This window comes from Chinchilla lanigera, unplaced genomic scaffold (assembly GCF_000276665.1).
Source record: "Chinchilla lanigera isolate Chin_1 unplaced genomic scaffold, ChiLan1.0 scaffold00050, whole genome shotgun sequence".
NCBI lineage: Eukaryota > Metazoa > Chordata > Mammalia > Rodentia > Chinchillidae > Chinchilla > Chinchilla lanigera.
Window position 1 is genome coordinate 11,692,444 of NW_004955451.1, and position 19,463 is coordinate 11,711,906.

Here is a 19,463-nt window from a genome sequence, read left to right on the forward strand (position 1 = left end):
GCCGCTGTCCAGCAAGGGTGGGAGGACCTTGGGGACCAGGCTCTGGACACCATCCCAGACCAAGCAGGGTATGGGACACCTTTGGCCTGGTTGGCGCAGACTGAGGACGCAGACTTGAGTCAACCTCCACGGTCCAGCCACCCACGCTTGGTGGGCAGAACCTTGGCTGGGCCTGGGGGGCCCCAAAGGGAGGATGCAGAAAGCACCCCTGACGTCCGCTTGCCTCTAGACAGGTTGACAATGAAGCCATCCAAGACACACCAAAATACACCCAGAGGTCCTTGATGTTGAACTGGGCGTCCTCTGGTTGTGAGCCCACTTACTGGGCCTTGAGCTGGCGTAAAGACCAGGCGGGCGCTGCCCCCTGTCCAGCTCTTTCTGTGGTGCGTAGTGGCGCTAAGCTTGGCCAAAGGCTGGAACCTGCGCTGCATGCAGCACAAGACTCCATCAGCCACCCGACGATTGGTCTGGTGGAGTCCTAGAACCATGGCGGTAATTGCTAACTTGGTCTCAAAAATAGATAGAAAAACTGTTCCTTGGTTGGTTTATTCCTTCATTCCACAAAGAGGTACTGATATCTTCTGGGCACCCGGCACCATTCCAGGAGTGGGCAGGGAGGACGCAGAGAAGCCCACCTCCATCCAGAACCAGAGGGTGCACACAGGGCCCTCAGGGGGGAGGGGGTTGTTTCCAGAAGAGGCTGAGGAGCAAGAGGAGGATCTCGGCAGGGTAGGGGTGCTCCAGGGAGACTCCACTGTCCTAAGTCCAGGAGGCCCCCTGGGACTGGGCCACCTCTTTCCTACTGGTCACCATTGGCCTTGTGGAGCCTGGCCCTTGCCAGCTGGAACATCTGGAACAACTGATGTGGTGCTCTGGCCCCGTTCCCCACCCCCGTGCCGAGTGTGCGCCAGGGAAGGCAGCAGACAGATTTACAGGACATGGCGGTAGAGCCCCAAAGCAGGATTTTCAGGGGCCAGGACACGAGGCAGCTTCCTGAGGTGGCTGAGAGTGGGTATCCGGGCCACAGGGCACAAGGGGAATGGGGCTACGAGGCAGTGACACCTGATGCTGGTGGCCGAGGGGTCCATGCTGGGCTGCCCCCTCGCCCTGTCAAGTCTGCAAAGTGAAAGCCAGGGTGTCACAGCTTGTCCCTCTCCCTGTCCCTGTGTGGCTTCTTGAGCTGCTGTGAGCTGCTGGGGATGGGAGAAACCCTTTACAGGGTCTCATTAGGCCAAGTGACAAAATCGGAGGGTGTCTGCATGCTGGGAAGAGGACCAAGAGACAAGCAGGGAACGGAATGAGGGTGTGCCGGCGCAGGCACCGGCTCTCGTGGTGAGTGCAGTCATCACCCACCGCAGACGCAGACGCAGAAATAAAACTGAAAGCAACACATTAAGCAAAAAAGGAAATGTGGAGATATGGGCAGTAGATTAGATAAAAGATCTTGTCAGTGCAAATTAATGAAACTGATAACTACACTGTGATTAGGGAAGAGACTGTTCCCATCCTTGGGAATACACACGGAGCTATTCAGGGGTATAGGACCCCAATCCATGCAGTGTACCTCAAATGACTCGGGGGGAGCACATGTAAGTATCAGACAGATAGATAGATAAATGAGAGATAGATAATAGATAGATAGACAGATAGATGATAGATAGATGATAGATATATAATAGATAGATAGATGATAAAAGTAAACAGGCAAAAATAGTAACAGTTGGTCAATCATGTGCAAGGTACAAGACTTCTTTGTACTGTTCCCACATTTGTACCTTTTGAAATCCTTTCTGAACAAAACTAAAGAGGACCACTGACCAGCCTTGTTGGCCTTAACTGCCCCTCTTTTTTACTCTTTTTCTTTCCTTTTTTTTTTTTTTTTTTTTTTTTTTTTTTTTGAGGCAGGGTCTCTCTATGTAGTTCAGCCTGGCCTTGAACTCACAGCAATCCTGCCTCAGCCTCCCAAGTGCCGGGATTACAGGTGCTCAGCAGCTGCCCCACATCCCTCCCCAGTGTGGCCCCTTGGTGCTGCTCCCCGGGATTTCTCTTCACTTGTCACCCATGGGGGACATCTAGGTGCACTGAGGTCCCCTGTCTGTGCATTCCCGTCAACATTCCCATCCGCCTTCTCTCTCTCTCTCTCGCTGGTCATGACCAAGCCCCCCATCACCCTGGGGGCCTAGGGAGGAAACAGTGAGTGGTGAGAGCTTCTGGCCTGGTCCTCGATGTCGTCCTGGGGGGGACAACGGCCCCCTTAGCCTGTGGGAGGAAGTTCTACTGCTCTGTGGGCTCTTCCCTGGGGGATGTGTGTGCTCCCAAGCCCCGAGCGGGGGGGGGGGGGGGGCGGGGGGGCAGCCAGGCTGCAGACTGAGGCTCTGGCCCAGTCTGCCTCGCTCCTCTTTCCCACCTCTGATCCTTTCCAGTCACCCCAGGCCAGGCCATGGGGCCTGCTGTCCTTGGCCCAGGGAGGTGACATCACCAGGCTCCCCCTACGCACACACCCCACAGCACAGCGACTCCTCAGCACCATCTCCACCATCTCGCCATCTCTCCTGTCTGACATCAAAGGCCCAGGCAGCAGCGTCCCCTCCTCCCGGCCCCGGGGGGAAGCAGAGCCAGGTTTGTGTAAATGCTGGCCCTTCAAATAAATAAATAAATAAATACGGGAACACGTGGGGCCTCCCGCCCCTCGCCGCGGCCTGGCGCCCTGGGCTGGGACCCGGGCACGGGGCCAGCTCCTGACGAGGAGCAAGGGGACCGCCTAGAGCTGCAGGTGTGTGCGCAGTTTCGCGTGGGCCGGGGCCTGGCTTATCCACAGCAGCATCAGAGACACAGGGGTGCGTGCATGGGGACCGTCCCTCGGCAGGTGCCTCTGTCTAGAACCCCTCTCACACGCACACACCTTCTCCGCCAAAGCCAGCCTGCCTCTTCCAACACCGCTCAGCTCTGGTGAAGAAGAAAGGGAGGGCAGTGAGCAGAGATCCCAGCTACGGCCAAGTCCCTGGCATCGGGTGCAGGAGGCCTGTGGACAGAGAGAGGGAGTGAAAGGCCTGTGGACAGAGAGAGGGGGTGAAAGGCGCCAACGATGACGGGAGAGGGGACCCGGGGGAAGTGGCTGTCCACCCCGACCAGCCAGCGCGCATGCAGGAGGAGGCGCTGTGTGGTGTGGGGCCAGTCCCTAGCATCTCTGTGCGCTGATCCTGAGACAGTGCCCCCCATTTGGACCGCCTTTCCCTCTGGGGAGCAAAAGAGAGCAGTGGAGACGGCTCAGACAAGGTGCTCCGGAAGCTGTGGGGGCAGCCTTCGCCCTGAGCTACAGCCTCAGCTCCTTTTTTGAGACAGGGTCTCACTAAGTCACTCAGTTGCCCAAGCTAGGCTTGAACTTGCCATCCTCCTGCCTCGGCCTCCCAGAGTGCTGGGATGACAAGTGTGGCCGGCACACCTAGCTATGTGGGTGTCTTTGACTGAGTGCAGAGTAAATATCAAACATATGTTTTCTGAACAAACGAATTTTGAAAAATGAATGGACTCAACTGAACATTCTAGAACATTTTTTCAGCTTGTGGCCATGCTGTCTCCTCATCTTTTTGGCTCAGGACCCCTCGCAGTATCTGAAGAAAGCCCTGGCTCCTGACTCCAGACAAAAGTGCACATACGTGTGAACAGGATTGCTGGGACTCTCCAGACCGCCTGCCTCGGGAGGGGTGCGAATCCAGGCTCCTCACCCACGACAGCGACCCGTGCAGTGCTCCTCACGCTCCCATCCGCCAACAGCTCTGCCATGTTTCCGTCCCCTTCCACAGACAAGGAAACGGAGGCCTAGAGACCGGAAGTGACTTGCCGGGTTCCAGATCTGGAGCCAGGGTTTGCCCAACAGGTCTGATTCCGAAAGTCTCGGGGCTTCAAAGCCTGGGCTTTTCCCAGGTTTCACTCCCCAGAAGGTTCCGCTCCGTCTCGGGGCGTCTGTATGCTCAGGAGACCAGCCAATGGGTGCCTGCTTTGCAGGAGAGGAGTGACCCCAGGCTGCGGCCCACAGACAGATGCAGGGGGGAAGCAGAGTGGGTGAGCGAGAATGGGAGGCCTAGAGAAAGGGCTCTGTGAGGGCCGGGTACCAGACTTGGGGCGCGGGGCAGTGTGGGGCAGCTGGGCAGAGGGAGACGGGCTGTGGAGCACAGAGGCTCAGAGCGGAGCTTGTGAAGACGACGGCATCCGCAGCCATGGAGGCACCAGCGCTCCCTATGCCAGTACTGTGCGAAGCAGCTGAGCACTCGGTCTTGTTTGACCTTGAGCCTCTGAATGAGACTCAAGGATGAGTGCTGACCCCACTTTACAGATAAAGACAGTAAGCTAGTGACCCGAGGTCACTCAGCCAGGAAGTGGCAGCAGCAAGCACACAGTAGGCAGGCAGTGTGTGTCTGTCAAATAGATGGGTGGGTGGGTGGATGGATAGACAAAAATAGATGATAGCTGGATAGATGATAGATAGATAGATAGATAGATAGATAGATAGATAGATAGATAGATAGATCTAGGTCTGTCTGACCCCAAAACTTAGCTCTTAACCTCCACCTAGTCCTGGAGAACAGTAAGAAAGAAGGGGGTTCTGAGAGAAGGATCACTTTGGTGTTCTTCCCCCTCCTAACTCAGAATAAAGTCAAAAGTCCCGGCCAGTGTACAAACCCTAGGAGACCTAGTTCCAGACTCATCTCCTCTACCTTGCCCTCTCCACTCCATTCCTGCCCCTGTGACCTCCCTGCAATCCTCTGAACAGGGACAGGCCCCATCCTCACCGCAGGGCCTTTGCACTTACTGTCCATTCTGCCTGAGGTGTTTTCCCTCAGCTCTGCACCTGGGTCTCTGCTCAAGTGTCACCTTTTTAGTGTGGCCTGCTGAGCTCCTTATCAAAAATATCACTTGGTCACTCCCTGTCCCTTCACCCATTTCAGTTTTGCTCCTAAGCAATTATAAGCAACTAGCGTCCTGTCTGTTTGTGTCTCCCCGACACCTCTCAGGACAGGGCTGGGGCTTCCAGCTGTATTCCAAGCACCCATGACTGGTCCTCTCAGAGTCTAAGTTCATAAATACCTGATGAATAAATAAAGGAGCACATACGTGAACGGGCCTGGCCGGTCCAGAGGGGACTCCCTCTCCCTCTCCCAGCGCCCTGCTCAAGGGCACCACTGGGTTTAAACAGGCCCCAAAGACTTGGGGGAATGGCCCCTCTCCAAGAAGCCCTGATGCATTTGCACTTTCTACAGCAAAAAGATGCAAATCCCCGAGAGCTGAGAACTTGCTGCATCTAGCAGGGCACAGCACCCTCCTCCTGTGCACCCTGTCTTCCTTCCCTGTGTTCTCTGCAGGGGACAGTAGAGCCCGCGCAGCTCCGCTCGGGTGCCCGCCCAGCCAGTCTGAAGCCACTGCCCCCAGCCAGGAGGCCAGAGGCGGTGCCCGGGCTTAGGGCATGAATGGTGCAGGAGGTGGATGAAAGACAGCCGTGCTCCGGGCCCAGGGAACAAAGGGACCAGAGCAGGTGTGACGGGGGCCTGGGGGCCGCCAGGGCAGAAACTGGATCTGGAGCTGGGGATCAGTGTCACCTGCAGCAAGGCGGCTTCCATTAGCTTTCTTTGGCTGTCACTCTCCTCTGGGGACAAAGCCTGGGCTAGGGGCTGAGGAGGGGCCGGGCTGGGAGGTCTTTTCTCTCGGCTCAGTCTCCAGCAGCGTCTCCACTTCCCAAGAGGCAGCTGCACAAGGTCAAAGCCCAGCAGGTGCTTAGTGGCCCAAGGCAGCCACCTTACAGACGGGACCCAGGAAGCCTCCAGGGAGAGGTGGCCAAGGTCGCACAGAGCTGGACCTGAACCCAGGAGCCCTGGCTCTTGGCCCTGGGCACTCTGGTCAGCCTGTCCTGCCTCCTAGGGGCCCCTCAGGAGGTACATGGAGGGAGGGGACAGGCCTGGGACAAGGACCGGATAGGGCTGCCATGCAGACAAACTGGGCATGCAGAGCTGTGCCTAGTCAAGGAAAGCCCAGCTTCCTTATCATGAAGAGGGCACACCTCGCTCCCACACTAGTGCCCAGGGCCACGCCGAACCCCATCCCTGTGACAGCTGCACTGCCACAAGCTATGGAAGAGACTATGGAGGGGCCCAGGGAGGGGTGGGGGGAGCGGTGGGTAGGAGGCAGGGAGGGAGAGGGAGGACTAGAAGGACAAAGCCAGCCTGTGTGGCACCTGGGACATTCCCAGTCTCTGCCCTGTCCGCTCCCTGATCCTCCTCTGGAAGAGGTGGGAACAATGCCCCCATTGAGGTCTGTACCCCAGGGTAACCTCACGGTGTCGTCCGGACAGAGGCCAAGCAGGTGAGCGGGGAAGTGGGGTCGGCAGGAACTCAGACCTGGAGCTGGGGTCCACGGGACAGGGGAGACCGGGAGGGACCCAGTCAGACTCCGGGGCAGGGCAGGATGAGACCTTTCTCTGCACTGGGCAGGAACCTGGGAATGCCAAGGACTCAACCCTAATGGCAGGACATTGCCAGTTTCAGAAAAGGCACGCCTATAATCCCAGCACTTAGGAGGCTGAGGCAGGAGGATCACCACAAGTTTGAGGCCAGCCTGGGATACAGAAAGAGTTCAAGACCAGCTTCCGACCCTGCCCCCGCCTCAAAAATAAAAAGAAGAAAAGGTGGAGATGAGCCTGATCCCCCTCAAGAGCAGTTGGCTTTGTTTTTGCCCAGGAAATAACCAGCTGTCCTTGAAATGTAGAAAATAGAAATGAATATTACCTACCTGGGGTGTCAGCTGGGTTCCCAATCAAAAGGCACCCAATAAAACAAGAAGCCCAGTTTGCCGTCATTTAAAGAGGAAACCTGGACTTCTCTTTCTGGCACCATCGAAGTCGGTTGGCCCTGAGCCACAGCGGGCACTGGGTGAAAGGGTTCCTAGGGGGCCACAGGGAAGGGTCGAGCCCACTCCCTACCCTTGGCTGGTGGCCCTGGGGGAGAACCACCCTCTTGGGGCTCTGTGACCGCAGCTCCAGTGTGGCGGCTGGAGGCCAGAGAGGCCTTCTGTTTCTGGTCTGCCTCCGCTATGAGGCACCCTGCTATGGGCCCCTGGCCTGGATGGGTACCCAGCAGGGCCCAGTCTCTGTTTGTTTGTTTTGTTGTTTGTTTGTTTTGGTTTTATTTCCCATACCGGGAATCGAACTCATGACCTCACGCTTGCCAGGCAGGTGCTGTGCCGCTGAGCTAAATCCCCAGCCCCAGTGCCCAGTCTCTGTCTGCTGAATTTATTTTGTATTTATTTTACATTGTGAGGGGACTGAACTCAGGGCCTGTGCACTGAGGTATATCCTTAGCCCCTTTTCTATTTTTAAACTTTGAGACAGGGTCTTTCTAAGTCACTAAGTTGCCCTGAGTGGGCTTGAACTTGTGCTCCTCCTGCCTCAGCTTCCCAGAGTGTTGAGATGACAGGTGGTCAGCACCACTACTGGCTGCTGCTGAATTCATTTTGAATGTTGAATTTTGCAGGTCAATGTTTCAAAGCATTGAGGCTATAGTTACCTTTTTCCTGTTTTGTTTTGCTTTGTTTTGTTTTTTGAGACAGGGTCTCGCTATGTAGTTCAAGCTGGACCTGAGCTCACTATGTAGCCCAGGCTGGCCTCAAACTCACAGCGACCCTCCTGCCTCAGCCTCCTAAGTGCTGGGATTACAGGTGTGTGCCACCATGCCTGGCTTTACAGTTACATTTAGAACTCAGTTCTACCCCTCAAGGAACCTGCAGGGAAATGGGGAAGTTGCTGGTTGAGAGGATGACAAAAGCAATCTATTAGCCTGCACTTGTGAGCACCTACTGTATACCAGCTCCCGGGTGCCAGGGATACAAACAGGAGGAACTGTGCCCCTGCCCATGAGGAAACCAGCGACACTGGCCACAGTCTTCCTCAGGAAGGCAGTTTCTGAACCCACACCAAAAGTCATAGTTGGAGTTTCCTAAGCACGATGGTTGGCAAGGGGTGTGGGGGCACTGACGGTGGAGAAATGCCATATGTCAACATGGGTAGGGACCTGGAAGGCACTCACAGAGGACCTTGAAAGGCAGACTGAGCTGTTTAGATGTTCTTCTGCAGGCAATAGGGAGCCATGGAAGATTTCTGAGCAAGGGAAGTCCACACTTACAGCAAGTTCCTTCAGCAGCAGCACTGTCTGCAGCAAAAGGTCAGGTTGGAGGTAGTGAGGCTGGGAGGAAGAGCAAGATGTAAAAGTTTACATGAGAACCTGGCACAGTGGTACACACCTGTAATCTGCTTTGGGAGGCTGAAGCAGGAGGATCTCTGTGAGGTCAAGGCCAGCCTGGGCTACATAGTGAGACCCTGTCTCAAAAAAAGAAAAAAAATCCAGCTGGAACTAGTGAGACTCCGCACCCCGAAGCCTGGCCCATACCCTCATGCGTTCACCTTCTCTCCCATCTTACCAGCTAGGTTGTTATCTCTCTAGGTCCTGCCCCTGCACAGCCTAGGGGTTGCAGGGCAGGGGCGGAGCTGGGGTTCACAGCCCCTGGGGCAGCAGTGCCCTGTCCCTGGTGTCCACAGGGAACCATGCCCCCAGGGGACCTCAGGATGGGGACATCATCAGGGAAGGGACCAGCTCCGTCCGCGGTGGCACCTGCTGGGTCCCCAGCTCTGGCACCCCTGTGCTTTATCAGCACTGAGGGGAGCCTGGCCCATAGCTCCTGCCCTTCCCCCTTTTTAAGTAGCCTCCAGCTGATAACAACAGCAGGTTCTGGATGCCAGCGAACCTCTCCAAGTCAATTCTATCACAATGAAGGTCAACTCCAGGGCCCAGAGAGGTGAGGTCAGTTTTCTAAGGTCGCACAGCAAGCAAAAGGTAGAATGTGAGGCTTGCTTTAGCCACCTTCCAAATGCCAAGTACCCATTAGTCATTGACTCGGACCCTGGGGGTGGGCAGGAGGAGGTTTGCTCTCCCAGTCCAGCTGCACCCTGGTCGGGCAGATAGAGCCACACACCCAACAACTGCGACCCCAAGGTGGGAGACAGCAGAGAGGATTCTGGGTAGCATCTAGCCTTCACCGCCGGCAGCTGTGTCTCTCTGAGGAAGCAATTCACCTACCTGAGCCCTGGTTTCCTCACCTGTATAATGGACAGAGCCTCAGGACCTGCTCATATGGCTGTTACAGGGCCACAGGATCAGCTGTTAAAAACACAGCATGGATGGAAGCAGGGAGGGGCTGTGCCCAGGTGCCCTGCACCCCCCACACTGCCCTGCCCCCTCCAGGGAACAACCACCACTCCTTGGTGGCATCTGGGCTCCTCGGAGGACAAGCCCACGAGTGAGAGTCCGGGCTGCGGCAGAAAGGGCCTGCTGGCCACAGACCTCCAGCCCAGTACCTTCAAGCCACAAAGGGGCCAGCTCCACCCGCGCAGATCTTCTGCAACTGCTGTGGGACTTTGTCATGGTTTTCCCCTGGGCAAGGTGAGCATGGTGACGTCCCCACCTGCCTGAAGGCTGGCACTCACTACAGGTGCCTTTCCTCCCTCTCTGTGCAGGATGCCTGTGAAGGAAGCCCTGTCCCCTGAGTGGGGACACAGGGTAAGTGCTGCTCTGTACCTTTGGGGGGACAAGGCCAGGCGTCCCTGGGGGAAGCGCAGATGTTCCGCTCCAGCTGTTGGAGGCTAATCAGCCCTGGGGGAGAGGGTGGCCTCCTGGGGACTCTGCCTGCCCACCTGCCGGGGAGTAGCTGGAAGTGGCCTCCGGGCTGTGCTATGGATGGTGCATGCCAGGGAATTTCTCAGAGAGCTGCCGAGAGCCCAGACAGCGTGGGGTGAGTCCTCACAGGTGCCCATGGGCTGGTGCAGCAGACACAGCCAAACCACACACCCTCTGCCCACTGCCCCAGAGGACTTCTAACCCTCTCTTCCCCCAGGTGTCCACCCTGATATCCCAGCATGGCCACGCTGAGCATCTCCAAATCCCCTCTTCTGCTCTCTCCCTCTGTGGCCTCGCTTGCCCATCCTCACCCTGCAAGACCCTTCCTAGAACTTGGTGGCTGTGGTCTTGTGCACCCGCCTCCCCCAGGTGCAGAGCCACAACCAGACGAGGGACTTGGTGACTCGCAGGGCCCAGGCCATGAAAGAGAAGCAGCTCCAGGAGCCAGCTCTGCAGCTGGGCAAACCCAGAACCCCCGGCTCCCGGGCGACAAGTGTCCTCCGCCTCATGCAGCCTCCTCTATTTTCTCCCTGGGTGGCTAGAAGAGGGACATGCCACTCTGTCACAGTGCCTGTGCTATCAGCATAATGGCAACCACCGTGACTCCAGTACCTGGGGATCCTGGTCCTGCTCAGAGATTCCTGGGACCACAGAGTCTCGGTTCCAGAGGACTCAGAGGCCACCTGGACTGTCACAGTCCTACCTGCTGGGGCCCCTCCTTGGCCTCCAGCCTGGCCTCTCCAGAAGCATCAGGCTTGAGTTCCAGAGAGCAAGGACTCCGCTGTGACGGGGCTTCCCTGGCCCCCGTGCAGGGACGTTTCCATGGCTGGGTGGCCCGAGCAGGTGATTTAGCCTCTTCCCATCCGTGCCCTGCACTACCCACTTCCAGAGCCCTTGGTGGCCTCTGCAGGTGCGGCCCAGGAGAGGCCTCAGCTCAGGACCCTTTCCCTCCTGCTCGAAGCCCAGGGTGCAACCAGAAGGGTCAGCTTGCTGTCCCCCAGTAAAAAAGGAAGGGTACTCCTGAGCCAGGCTCCCAGGGAAATAGATGGCCAAGGATGCAATTGGTTGGCCAGATGCTTTGAGCTATTCCAAAGGAAGGACCATGCCCTCCAGGAGGGACACCAGCCCTAGAGAGGTGCTGTCCAGGTACCCCACACCTGGAGGCCAAGATCTCCCTACAGGGCTGGCCGTGCGGTCACTGCCCTCGGCTTTCCCCATCCTGGCTGGAGGAGCACAGCGCCCTTGCTCTGCCCAGGGTGGAAGCCCCGCCCCTGGGCGGAGCCAAGAAGAACGGGCCACGCCCCCAGCCCAGCCCTAGCCGCTCCAAGACTGGGGCAGGCCTTGGAGAAGCTTTGGGCTAGGAGAAGTTGGGTCCAGGGCAGGAAGGGATTTGAGATGCGGAGAGGAGAAGGAACTCCGACAGCGCCCTCACCTCTGACAAAACCCCTAGCCCATAGCCAGGCCTGGTGGCACATGCCTATAGTCCCAGCACTGGGGCACGGGGCTGAGGCAGGAGGATCGCCGTGAGTTCCAGGCCAGCCTGGGCTACACAGTGAGTTCAAGGCAGCCTGAACTACCTAGCAAGACCCTATCTCAAAAAATAAAATGAAATAAAATACGTCCAGCGCAGCCCCTCTTTCTCCCTGACCCCAGTCTCTCCCTCCAGCTGCTCCTCAGCCCGGCTCGCCTCCCGGAACCTTACAGGCTCCTCATCCGCAGAAGCTCAGAGCTCCTAGTTCAAGGCTTGACGCGGCTGCTTCCCACAGCAGCTGATACTAGGGGCTTTGCCCTCGTACCCGGGTGCCCTCTGGGGACTCCAGGAAGTGGCGAAATGCGCGGTTCCACCAGGCAGTGAACAAGTGGCCATGTCCCTGGGCACCAGCCTGACAAACAAGCGCCCACTGCGGGAGACACCGAGAATAACAAACGCAGCTCCTGCACCTGGTGCCTGGAGCCCAGGGACATCTCTGGGTGCCTACAGCCGTCGGCAAAGGAGCCAGAAAGACAGGGGGACACCCCAGGCTCCCAGTAACAACAGGCACAGCCACCCCCTACCCAGGGCCTGCCCCCATCTGCCTTCCCAGAGGCACGCCACTCAGCCTGGGCACCTGCCGCAGCCTTCCCTCCCTGGTTCCCGTCCTCCTTCTCCTCACCTTTGCCCAAGAGGTGGAGACATCTCTCTCCTTTCATTTATCTTGTGTGGTGTTTTTTGTTTGTTTGTTTTTTAGACAAAGTCTTTCTAAGCAGTAGCCCAGGCTGGCCTCAAACAAAGGGCAATCCTCCTGCCTCAGCCTCCTGAGTGCTGGGATTACAAGTGAGCGTCACCACACTGGGCTTATCTCTCTCCTTTCAAAATTCTCCCTTCCCTCCCTTGCTCCCTTTCTCCTCCAAGAAGTCCACGCTAGTTCCCCCAAGCCCCCCAGCCTCCCAGCCTCTGCTCTGCTGGCTACCTCCCCGCTCCCCTCCAGGACCCAGCCCAGCACCTCAGCCCAGCACCCCTGCGAAGCATAGAAAGGAGGATTCTACAGGACTTGGTGGATGTTTGCAGGGCCCTACAATTTTCAGAGCACTTTTCTATATATTGGCTCAAATCATTCTCAAAATGGCCCAGAGAGAAGTAGGCAGGGGGCAGACGTACCTTTGCTTGTTTTTTGGTACTGGGGGTTGAACCCAGGACCTTCACACTGAGCTACAGCTACAGCCTTTTTTATATTTTTGAGACGTTGTCTCTTTAAATCACTAAATAGGCCAGGGTGGGCTCAAAGGCTTGTGATCTTCCTGCCTCAGCCTCCCAGAGTCCTGGGATTACAGGTTTTAGGCACCCCCAGACGAAGTAGCTACGTTTTTATAGAGGCCGGTGGGATCCAGGGAGGAAAGGAGATCCCCAAAATGACCAAGCCTGTTAGCCGACTCGGGCCGCATCTCCTGACAGTCCACAGCGCAGGCACACTCCGGAAAGCGCCCTGGAGGAGGTGTCGGTCTGCAGAGGACGGCCCGGTGGGGAGGGGCCGTGGGAACCGGCGGCAGGGGCGCTAGTACGCGCTCACCGCAAGGTTCCGCCCCGGGCGCGCAGACAATGGGGTCGCTGTGCTGGGCCCCCTCCCCGCTCGCGCGGTCCGGCCGCCCCCTCTCCCCAAAGCTGCTTTCAATTTAAACGCCTCCAACCAGCGGTGCTGCCCCGGGGGGCGCGACCGCAGCGCGAGCGCCCCTGTAATTTCCGCGGGGAGCTGACCGGCTCAAACGCGGCCCCGCGGTGCCCCGACCGCAGCCCAGGATCGGAGACGGCGCCTAGACGGCCCTGCCCGGGTCGTGGGAGCCGCCGGGCCGGGTGCCGCCTCCTCCAGGCAGTCCCCCGCTGCTGGCCACGCAGGGAATGCCCAGCCTCGCTCTCCTCTCTGGGAGGGTATGGGAAGGGGGCTGGCCGGGAACTGATATCAGGTCTGTGTCTTTCTGTACCCGAGGGCCCCTGAGGTCAGGGGTTGGTGAGGATAAGTACCTGGTGGTGCGGCCGCCCTGACACCGAGTTCGCTGATGGCCAGCATGGGCTTCCGGGGGAAGGAAGCTTGTTTGTAAAGCTTGGAAACCGGATGATTAGGGGTGGAGACAAACTCAGCCACCTCTCACTGTGCTGCCTAGGGTGGAGATCTTCCTGCCTCAGCCTCCCTGGAGTAACTGGGACAACCATGGGCTGCACCAAGCTGAATAACAGTATTTAAACCAGGTGTGATGGTGCAAGCCTCTAATTCCAGCACTCAGGAGGCTGAGACAGGAGGATCACTGTGAGCTCTAGGCCAGCCTGGGCTACATAGTAAGTTCAACGCTAGCCTGAACTACACAGCAAGACCCTGTCTCAAAAAAAAGTATTTAAAATGACTAATTCGGCTGTAGTGGTGCATGCCTATGACCCTGACTCTGGAGGCTGAAGCAGGAAGATTGCTGAGTTTGAGGCCAGCACAGGTTACATAGTGAGTTCAAGGCCAGCCTAGACTACATAAATAAACAAATAAATAAAAAATAAATGGCTAGCTAATACTATTATTGGTTCCATAGAAAGTTTCTCCAAAGATGAGGCTTGGTTGGAAGTGGCCATGTCCCCTCTTTTCCTGTCTTTCTCACAGTCCCCCAGTGCTGGCTCATGGCTCTCCCTGCCCAGTCCGGAAGAGGGGTCACCTTCTTCCCAGCTGAGTCCCTTCCCCCACAGAGATGCTCTGGGGAGTGAGTCTGGAGGGCTGGGAGCGCCTGACTGCAGAGGGACAGGGAGGAAGGGTCCGGCCGCAGGTCAGAGCCCAGCACCCTCAGCGTGGATGCAGGCAGGGGCGTCTGGCTGCAGAGCGTGGTCCAGGCAGGCTGGCAGCTGAAGCCACCGGTCCTGGGAGACTTGAGTGAGAACAGCGCAGCCACACTGCCCTAGCCTAGCGCCCTCCCTGCCTGCAGTGTTCTCATGACCCCTGTTGTCCACGCCACCCCCCCCAGCAGCACCCCCTCTCTCCTGGAACTAGGGCAGGACGCCTTCAGGACTAAGGGGTCCGTGTAGATCAGGGTGTGCGGGTGCACGTGCGCGTGCGCGCGTGCATGTGTGCCTGCTCAGCTGGGGGCCCTGGCTTGTCCCAAGTGTTCTGTTCCACTTTATCCTCCCCCCACCGGCCCTGTGTCCCAAACGCCCCTCTCTTTCCAGCCTGGCTGTTGTGGTGAAGCTAATCAGAAGTAATTATGGGGGAGAGTGGGTTCCTGAGAGGGACCCCGCAGAGACCACCTCATCCGCCCCGGCCCAGCCCTGGTGGCCCTGGTCCCCTGGGCCCGGGCCTGGCTCAGGCCTGCCTGTTGAGGGTAAACCCACCGACTGCCACCTCGCCGCCCCCTGAGCCACAGGTATCCGAGTCAGCCTCGGTCTGCTGCAGCTGTTCCACATTCCTTCAGCATCTGTGGGGCGCCTCTGAGCCAAGCCCCTTGCTGGGCGCTGGACGCTGGACGCTGGACGCTGGGCGCTGGGCTCAGACTGTCCCTGTGGCCGCCAGGACTTCCCAGTGACACCAGGTCGGCAGGGCACACCAGCTGCAGATCCATGAGGGGCTTTGTGACGTCTGTCCCTCCCTCCCTGCTGTGACACTCAGTGCCCGGCACCCAGCGGCGACAAGGTGTCAGCCTGAGCCTGCTGCCTCCCCTCCTGACCACCTGCCCTCCTTCGGCAGCTGCCTCCCTGGCTTTCCTCGGGTCCCTCCGCAGTGTGAGGCCCTCGATGGGTCCCTCTGGGTCGCCTCCCTGAGGTCTAGGGTCCCAAACTGGAAGAGGCCTTGGGGAGCCAGGAGACAGCTCTGTCCTTCACACCCCAGGAAACGGGGGCCCACAGGCTGAGGGAGTCATGCGGCCTGCGGAAGGAGACAAAGGCCTGTCTCTGATTCCTGTCTATGCTGGTTTCTGGGGTGGGCAGTGCCTCCTCCATGCCCAGCCGTGCCCAGGAGGATGGAGGCGCAAGCTGGTCTCTTTGCTAACTCACCTTCCTGCCACGCCCAGCAGCCGGTGCCCGGGGCGCTGTGCAGCGGGAGGGACCCACCGGAGGGGACCCATGGAGGGTCTCTAATTTGCTGCTGCTGCCCCTTGATGTCCAGGGAAAACAGGCCTCCTGTGCCCGAGAAATTTCCAAGCATAAACAGAGGTCAGTGCCCCCCTGGCCCTAGCCCGGAGGTGCCAGGGTGGTAATTAGGCTTGGGGGTGCAGCCTGCCAGGGTGGGGAGCTGAGCTGGGCAGAGGAGCTGTGTGGTCCACAAATGGGCGGTTTGTAGGTGGTCTGCGGGATGCATGAGCCTCCAAGGGAGGTGGGAGGAGGGAGCGATGGCAGAGCCCTCCCTCCTCCCTGGTCCGAGCCCCCACCCTGGCAGGGTCCAGGCTGAAGTCAGGGGCTCATCTGCCCCCTCCGCTTCCGGAAGGGAGGGTGGAGGGGGCGGAAGTCCCTCTGGGCAGGGTGGGTGGTGGCTAAAGTGCTCCTGTCTTGTGGGCCTAGCCCCTGTCATCCCCACATCCAGCCAAATCTGATTCCCCTCACTGAGGGGACAATTTCCTCCTTGGTCTAAAGGACGCTTTGCCTCTCAGCTTGTCCCCTGACCCCCAGGGGAGCCCCCCAGCCCATCCCCACCCACTGTTGCTCCAGAAGCCGCACTCAATCAGTGACTTTATCTCCTTGAGCATCCTCAGTTTCCCTATCTGTAATATGGGGTAACACGACATTTAACTGCCAAGATGAACTAAACCAGCCCAGGGTCAGTGTGTGTGCATGGAACAGCAGTTACAGCGGTGACTAATGGTCCACAAGGTGCCCCTCATGTCTGGAGGCCAGGTCTCTCCCTGGGATGGCTACCCGGAACCCAGGACCTACCTGTGACCCTGGCACAAGAGCCCGGGCTGTAGCCGGCAGGAGGTGGGGTGAGCAGTCACGGGAGGGGGTGGGGCTGCAGGAACTGTCCAGTGGCATCCTGCCCAGGCCCCGGGCACATTCTTCCTCCCCCACACGCACCACCTGCCCGATGCCACCTGTGCCACCGGCAGCACCTCAGGCCTGGCTCTGCAGCAAGACAGTGTGCAGGGAGACAGGCAGACATGGCACCTCCAAAGAAAGAGGTGGACGTCAGGGCCAGCGCAGACGGCCTGCTGGGGCCGCACTGGAGGAGCTCACGTCTGTGTCTTGCCTTCATCCTGTGTTCCTCTGCGGCAGCCTGGGGACCCCTGGGTTTCCACTCAGACTGGGGGGCACTCGAGGCCAGCTCCTGAGTCTCTCAGAAGCTGGCATCTTTGAAGGAGGAGCTTCCCCAAGAACCAGGCCCAAGGGGACTGGGCCAGGACTGGATGGATTGTCTAGGACCTCCGCGGTGGGTTCAGCAGTCTCCTCCCAAGCTTGTGCTCAGATCCAAAATTCCCTCCTGATGGGAAAGTCCCAGGGGAAGCCATGGGACAGGGGAGACCTGGGAAGTTGCCCGATGTGGGGGAAGCATTGCCAAGAGGCAGTCTCTGGTTCAGGGTCATGCCCAGATAAACCTCACCCTCCTCCCTGCCCTCCTCGAGGCCAGCCGGGCTGCCCTGCGGCCCCTTCCAGTCCTCTGTGTGCTCTGTCCCAGGGATCTGGGGTGGGAGGTGGGGAATGCAGAAGGCATGGGGTGTTGTAGTGGGGGCACTGCCAAGGGGGAAGGGGCACCTTTCTCCCCAGACCTACAGCCAGACCAAAGCACAGCCTGCAGGGAGCACCCCTAGGAGGTCAGGGCATCAGATACCAGACCTTCCCCACCGGCTCACCCCAGCCCCTCTCCACCCCAACAGAGATCCCCTCTTGGAGCACAGAGCGAGGCCCAAGCCCAGAGGGCTCTCCAGAGGCCTAGGGAGGCTATGGAGACAGAGCATAGAGCTTGGGTGGGAGGGGACAACTCAGAGACCATGTGGTCCACCCCTTTCTTCTAGCCAGGCCTCAGTGCGCCTTCTTAGAGACTGTCTCCTGGGCAAAGGCATTGCCATGCTGGTTCAGTGCACACCCACACCTCAGGAGTGAGAAGACACCCACGGGGCCTACTGTGTGCAAGCGACAGCATGCTAAGTGTAAACTTTCAGTTGTCAGTTTCAGGGTTGCCATACCCCAAACAGACTCAAGTTCAAAATAGAATGAGATACGGACTAGCTGGGAGATGCCAAGAAGTCAGAGTGTACACCCGGAGAAGAGATAGCCAGGGGTGGCGGTGCACTTTTGTGGTCCCAGCACTCAGGAGGCTGAGGCAGGAGGATCTCTTTGAATTCAAGGCCAGTCTGGGCTACATAGTGAGTTCAAAGCCAGCCTGAATGAGAGGCGGGGGAGGGGGTAGGAGGTGGGGGAGAAAGAGAAGGAGAGAGACCTTCATTCCAAGTGTTGGAAGGGTAACTTGAATCCCAAGCCCTAAGGTCCCTGTCCAGCCTAGAAGACATCTCAGTCCCCATCTGAATCTGTCCCACCCTCCTCATAACCCAGTTCCTGAAGACACCCAGGATTTAGCAGCGTCTGCAAGGACATATTTATTTACAGGACTATGGGATCAATCCTCCTCCCCCACAACACCTTCAGTGCCAGGAACAAGTTTCTCCCTGAGCCGAGGGGGCTGGCGGTGAGAGCGCGCTGCAGGGCCAGGGTGAGATGGGCCATAGGATGTGGCTGGGTTGAAGGGCTGAAGTACTTGGTGGGGACCTAAGCTGGCAAGCTAAGCTGGCACCAGATCAGGGCAGACTGTAAATGCCAGGCAACGTTGGGACTTTATCCTATGGGCAATGGGGAGCAATCAAAGGTTTCTGAGCAGAAGGGTGGCATGCTGCAACCTGTGTTCTGCAGTGTCTCGGTGGAGTGCGGAGGAGGGGCGGGAGAGGGAGGGAGGATGGGGTCTCCCCCCAGCGAGGGGTACCGGCCGCTGTTGCAATAGTCTCAGGAACTAACGAGCAAGGGGTCCGGCTGAGTCAGGAGCAACGGAAGTGCGGAAGAGAGGGCACCGCTAGTGCTGCCAAAGGGACGGGACTTGGTGACCAGAGGGTGCAAGGACAGTGGCACGTTAGGACGGCTGCAGGTGCCCAGCACCGCCCTGGAGGCACTGTGCCTGCGGCTGCCCAGGCATACCCAGGTACCAACCAGTGTGGGAGGGAGGTGAGTTCCCTTCAGACATGTGCGGCAGGAAGTCTTTCGGAGGTCTCCAGCTCTACCGCAGCCCGAGCCCAGGTTCTCTAGGTCCTCTCGGAAGCCAGCCTGTGGGGGCACATAGCTGTCCCAGAGGGGGCCCTGGGACATGAACAGGGGGTGGGCAGGGCAGGGCACCAGGCCTCCTGCCTTTCTGCTTCTGCTCGGCACTGCCCCTCTTGGGACTCCCAGCTCCTCATGGTGGGGCAGGGCTGCATGAGACAGGGAAGCCGTCGGGGTGCTCCAGGCCACGCCCCAGTGCAGTGAGGGGCTACCCATGTGTTCTGATGGGCCGAAGAGACTCAGGCGCAGTTATGGGGAAGCAGTGCTCCCTCCTCACCTGCCCGCCACATCCCCCTGCGCACAAGGCAACTCGAGATGAGCCCAAAGGTGTAGCTTTGCCCCTTGTTCTTGGAAGTCTGGGCAGAAGCGACAGGGGAGGGGGTGAGGGGGGCACCATCTAACTGTGTACTGGGGGCAGCAACATGCAAACGGGGGGGGGGGACAAGGGGTGAGGATCTCAAGGCCCAAGGCAGAGCCCTCCATGGACAGCTGGGACACAGCGCCAGGCCAGCGATAGGGAGCAGACTTCAGGGCTCCACAGACGCCCCCTTGGAACTGGGGCCACTGCGAAGGCCTGGGTTGCCAGCGTCCCCCACTGAACAGAGACGTGTCTGCCTCAGCCTCATCCAAGAGAAGAGCATACCTAGTTGTCAGTTTCTGGGACTGCTCCCTGGAATCTTCCCTGGGGGTTCTGTAGGGGAGAAATGGAAGTTGCTCCTGAAACAGTCAACCCGCAGTTTGAATTGCCAGCCTTGTAACTCTACAGCTTTGGTTCCGGAGTCTAATAGCTGAGCTCTTAAAATGTGCGTGTTGAACGAATGTATGATGTTCTAGACTCTTTATCCAGTGCTCTTTCTTTAGCTGGCGCCCAGTGCAAAAGCCTGGGGTACAGGTTATCATCTGTCAGCGTGAGTCCTATTCCTTAACTGTGACAATCCCAGAGCCAAGGATGCCTGAGCCTGTGGGGATCCCCTGCAAGAGCCCTCAGGTTGAGGCGGCCCCTCCCCTCTGGC

General features: G+C 58.4%; 1 long non-coding RNA gene across 3 annotated transcripts; it reads right to left on the reverse strand.

Moving 5' to 3' along the window:
• Positions 1-537: 537 nt before the first annotated feature.
• Positions 538-12,736, reverse strand: LOC102018551. 3 transcript variants are annotated; one of them, XR_001235941.1, is made up of 5 exons: positions 12,355-12,736; positions 8,073-8,228; positions 3,657-3,794; positions 2,903-3,022; positions 538-1,116 (listed from the first exon to the last, which is right to left on the reverse strand). It is a non-coding gene; the product is annotated as an uncharacterized LOC102018551 (long non-coding RNA). The 3 variants fall into 3 exon arrangements; XR_262593.2 differs by lacking the exon at positions 12,355-12,736 and adding an exon at positions 8,287-8,326 and having other exon boundaries at positions 8,073-8,195; XR_001235942.1 differs by lacking the exon at positions 3,657-3,794.
• Between the last annotated feature and the right edge of the window lie 6,727 nt (positions 12,737-19,463).